A 6,000-nucleotide genomic window follows, 5' to 3' on the forward strand; every position below is an offset into this window, starting at 1 on the left:
CCCAAATTCTTAACGAAACATATTTTTAGCTCTTTTCCCAAAGTAGAGGAGCATTTTTTACCCTTTTCCTAAAGAAGAATAATAATACTAATAGTAATACATATCAAGCCAATAATACAGAGAACCAAACTTCCTAAATCCTTAGCGAATCACTCACTCGGTCTCTCTAGGTAAACAGATCTGATCTCGAACATAATAATCAAAATAATACATCAATAAGGCCATCGCCAACCTTGCCCCTTTTTTTACATCAAATCCTATTTTGGTGTAAAAAATAGTGTTTTGAAGCTCTAACCTTGCACCCTTTCTTACATCATTTTAGTGTATGAATAGTGTTTGGTGCAACATTATTCATCAACACCATTACTATTCATCAATATATTTTTTTTAATTATATAACACTTTTAATTTAACATATTATAAATTTTAATTTTTTCATTTAGGTCTCTAATATACCTAAATATTTTTTATAAAATATCTTTATAATATTAATTTTACATCTTAATTTTGGAGTGTAATTTTTATAAATTAATTTTCGTATATATTATTTTTATATAAAATTGTAAGTTAATTTTATTATAAGTTATAATTGTATAAAAAATATAAGCATCGCAAAAAAATATAATATGTTGTTAATAAATAACACAATGTTCAATAACATAATAATTTAGAATTAAAAATACATTAAAATTAAGACACAAAAAAAGATGCTTGAGAAGGTCCAACTCCAACAGTAGAAATGGTAGTAGACGAAAATTATCGATTTAAACAATGTTTAGCTCGACACAAAAAATATGAAGAACAAAGAGGTTCATTTTGCACTTCGTAATGCATTAATAGAGCACTTATGGGAGCAACATACTAATCGTGGATAGGGCTGGGCATAAAATACCGAAAACCGAATTACCGAACCGAACCAGCTATTTCGGTATTTCGGTAATTCGGTTCAGTATTCGGTACTGAAATATAAAATTTAGTATTTCGGTTTCGGTATTCGGTATTTACAATTATACCGTTCGGTAAATACCGAATACCGAAATTAAATTACCAATACTGTACAGGAGTAAGGGGCTAAAGCCTAGGGTTGGGCATAAAATACTGAAAACCGAATTACTGAACCGAACCGGCTATTTCGGTATTCGGTAATTCGGTTCGGTATTCGGTACTGAAATATAAAATTTAGTGTTTCGGTATTCGGTATTTACAATTATACTGTTTCGGCATCCGGTAAATACCGAATACCGAAATTAAATTACCAATATCACGAGAGAAGGGCTAAAGCCTAAAGGCCCATTGTAAAACATTTCAAGTCCGGAAATCCAATAGCCAATAGCCCAAATCCGGAAATCCAATAGCCAGATGGCCCAGATCCGTAAAAATCCCTAAGGCCCTAACACAGTAACACTTCACCTTCAATCCTTCATCGTCTCATCGTCGTCATCGATCCGTTCACCTTCATCCCTAAGTAACCGACATCGTCTCATCGTCGTCATCGATCACTTCACCTTCATCCCTAACCCCTTAACCGACATCGTTTCATCTCAGCCTCCAAAAACTGTATCATCTCAGCCTCCAAAAACCCCTTAAACGACATCGTTTCATCTTCCAAACCTGACCCGAACACCCCTTTAAGAAGGCGCTGGCATTGTTTGCGTGAACGACAACTTTTGAAGTCGATTACTGGTTTCTGACGTGTTTAACGAGTCTAAACTTGACCAGCTCACATTAATTTAGCTGCATGTGGAATGGTCTATTAATTTTAGCTGCATGTGGAATGGTCATTCATCACAATGGGAACCTCATTAGTATTTTAGCAGCTATCTGAAAAATGTTACTGTAAGTGTGGAGGATAAATTTCGAGCTCTTTAAGGATTGGCACATGTCAAATGTACATCTAGGCCCTTTCTACACCGTGAATGCCATTGTTATTTTGTGATAGCTAATTAATCTTTTTTTGTTCAAAAATGAGAAGTTTTTTTTTTTTCCATAGGTCTTGAACCCGAAACGAAGTATTACTACAAGTGCGGGGATAGTTCTTTAGCAAAGAATGAGTGAGGAACTTGAATTTGAGACCTTCGCATTGCCTACACCTAACAAGTATCCACGACGAATAGCATAGTTGTTGGCGACTTGGGCCTTACAAGCAATACAACCACAACCATTGATCATCTCATAATGAATGATCCTTCCATGATTTTGATGGTTGGAGATTTAACTTATGCGAATCAATACCTTACAACGGTGGTAAAGGAGCTTCATGTTATTCTTGTCAGCTTCGTACGCACCTATAAGAGAGACATATCAACCTCGATGGGATGGATGGGGAAGGTCACCTCTTCTTTTTCTCACTTAACTAATCCCCTTAGTCTTTCAAAACTTTTCAACCCTTAATTTCTCTTTATCTTTCTTGACAAAGAGCCTCCAGTTGGTTATTCATATTTTATACTATCGATATGTCTTTGCTATGGTGTATTGCTACAAAATAGTCGTTGCTTCTGCAAATATGTCTTGCAATTGAATATTGTTCCCTCTTTAATTTTTCAACTTTCTATTCTTATCTGGAGAATCTAGTTGAAGAAAGTAGAAAGCTCATCTTTATAGCAATTTTGAATTCAGGAAAACAGATGAATTTTGTTATACTAAGATGCACAAAAATGTGTGCCACTGGAACAATGCCATATTGTTATAGCTAGATGTGTTGTGAGCAGAATCTTTTGAAGGGCCAATTGCAAGGAAAAAATAGGTGCCTATTCCTAAGATGGAGCCCTCTGTATTCTTTCACCTTTCATTAGTATATGCTAAGCTTACCAGTGGATAAGATCTTTTCTTTTCTTGGATTGCCACAAATGCCCTTTCTTGTTGTTGGAAGCTGCTGTATTATGACTTATGAGATCTTGGACTAAGAATTTATAAGTAGCTACTTTTTGGGGTTGTCGTTTGTTATTGAAATAACTTAAGGATTTTTAAAGATCTAACTAGAGTAGAATGTCTTCAATTCTGGAACTGTTGCTGTTGTTACTAATTACATTGACCCCCTGCATAGTATACTTGCATTCTAATACAGTGGACTTTGACTTCAATATGGTATTACCGAATACCGTACCGAACCGAAGTTTGATTTACCGATTACCGAATTACCGAACCGAAGTTTGAAAGTTCGGTATTTGGTATATGCTTTGAATTACCGATTACCGAATTACCGAACCCGAACACCGAACGCCCAGCCCTAATCGTGGAAGTAGAATATTTATGTAGAAATTAAAATAAATTTTACCATAACATAATTTTTTTATATATATTTTATCAATGATTTCACTTTTATTTGAATTATCCATTAATATGTATAACGTATAATATTTGCTTATAATTTATATTATTTAAAAATTTATGGTATAAAATAATTTTATATTAAATGATTATATAACAAAAGAATATGAATTACATGAGATGAATATGTAAAAACGAAAAAAAGAAAAGATTTGTTTTATGAAATAAAAAAATAAAATATAAATAAAAGAAAATAAGGAGTATAATATAGAAGAGAGAGAATAATATAAAAGGAATATTCTTTTATTGTGTAAAAAATAGTGTAATGGATTGAAATTAATTTCCACCAAAATGGTGTACAAGATTGGAGATGCCCTAAGTAGCCACCAATGCAACCAAAAATGCCTAGAGAATGCTAATTTGTGCCATTACTGCTAAATTTGGAAGTAGACGAATTGAAAATTTGAAGGTAGAGAGATTTTTCCTTTAGATGCGGAGAGAACATTCACCAAACATAATTAGGACAATAAACGTTACAGAAATAGGGAATACGACAAAATGAATCCACTTTAATACTAATAAACTGTAAACTTATTTATCATACATACTGCAAAAAGAATAATAGTAGTAAAGACATATCAAACCAATAATTGATCAAACTTCCTAAATCCCTAACAGAGCAACTCTGTATAAATAGATCCCGCAAAATCGACCAACATTGGATTATAATTGTAATTTTCGGGTACAGTTATTTGTTTTGTTAACAGAAAATACACCAAACGCTACTAGAACCAGAATTAAAACAACAGACATAAAGAGAAGACATAGGGAATAAACCGTAAAATTTATTTCTCATATATACTGCAAAAAGAATAATAATACTCGCACTAATACATATCAAAAAAGTAATAATAATAACCAAACTTCCTAAATCCCTAACAAATCAATCACTCTGTCTCTCGAACATAATACATAAATATTTAGTGCCTCAAAAGAGCAACAGCAGAAACAAGTAGAGAAGTAGCCACCACTGCACCAGATTGAGCCAAGCCGAACGCAGCTCCGGCGTCAGGAGCCGGTGCTGGAGCCATTGCAATCTCCTGAGCCGATGCTGCTGCTGCAGAGAAAACAACAACAATCACTGCAACCAAAAATTGCTTGACAATGCTGATTTGTGCCATTGCTGCTAGATTTTAGGAAGAAGAATACAGAGAACCTTTTTTTTTTTTTTTTTGCCCGAGATGCGGAGAGAATTAGGGTTTTGATTTGATGATTTGAAGGGGAAGGGGTTGTGAATTTATAGGGAGTGGGGAACGCGTGAAGGAAACAGCTGGCATTAGGTATCGTTTGGTTCGCTAAGTAACTTATCTCGGCAATATAGGTTTGGAGTATTGCATTATCTCACCTGATGAACAGTGGAATAAAATAATACTTATTATACTGTAGTTTGATGGAATATTCAAAATTAAATTTATACTTCGATTGAAGGTATAAAATACGAATATTCTATGAGCTGCAATATCTCATGAGATTATTTTTTCCGACCTTTTATATTTGATAGTACTATCATTTTAGTACAAATGTGATATAAAATAATCACAAAATTAATTTATTTTCTTTCCCAAACTCTGAATAAAACAAATTAACATTTTATTCCAAATTTTTTTTAAGAGATCGTTAGAGGATAGGATGGAATAAGATTATTAGTCTTATGTTTGATTGGTGGGATAACTCTTTTAGTGGGACAAGATATCCCATCCTACCAAATCTCATCTATATGGAATATTTCTTTCTGGTCATTTGGTATGCGGATTAAATTATCCCAAAATTATAATCATGCGAGCAATTTATCTCATCTAGTAGGTGGAATAAAATAATTTCAAGATTAACAATAACGCTGGATATTCCATCAATAAGTTTGGACTTCATCTTATATTCTGTTTCGTAAAAGATATAACTTAGTCGTGAAATAAATTTATATACACTATCAAAAAAAGTAAACTTAGAGCCTGTTTGGACGAACTTAAAAAAAAAATTTATGTTCTATGTCGCTTTCGAGCAAGCTTAGTTCAAACAAACTCAATTAATTTTTTGAGCTTATTTTAAGACAAAATAACTTTAAGTTCCCGCTACTACCCAAACACTCAAAAAAACCTCGAAAACAAATTTTATAAAAGAACTTATAAGCCAATCCAAACGCGCTCTTAATCTCAAACTTAATGGTAAAACCTTACGCCGTATACCAAACGACCCTGAAAGAGTTTTGATTGGTGTGGTGGGTAACCGAGAATCGTTGCGACATGTGAAACCTAGAAAGTTATTGTGGTTGCGGCGCTGGGAACACAGAAAAGGGCTGGACACGTTGCACATATCTACTGGTAATGGCCTGCTTAACGTTGGACTCTTCTTTATGTGCGTAGTCTTTAATTTGCTTTAACTTTAAGAAAACAATTACGTAAAAGATCTTTAAACAGATTTATTTTTTCTTGGGAGTGTTTGGTACTAAAAATATTTATTCTCTCCATTAGGGGCGGATTTAGGGGATGTGAGGTAAAAAATTACACTTTATATATAGAGGATAGATTTTTTTATATTTTTGTACATATATAAGTTCTTAACACTCTAAGCATATCCAAAAATTTAGCTCAAGTGATCCAAGGTTCGATCCCCAGGAACAACATTATTTTTTTATTTAACTTTTGTTATTTTTTTGAACCTCTGTTCTTCGTCTCA

This window comes from Lycium ferocissimum, chromosome 3 (assembly GCF_029784015.1).
Source record: "Lycium ferocissimum isolate CSIRO_LF1 chromosome 3, AGI_CSIRO_Lferr_CH_V1, whole genome shotgun sequence".
NCBI lineage: Eukaryota > Viridiplantae > Streptophyta > Magnoliopsida > Solanales > Solanaceae > Lycium > Lycium ferocissimum.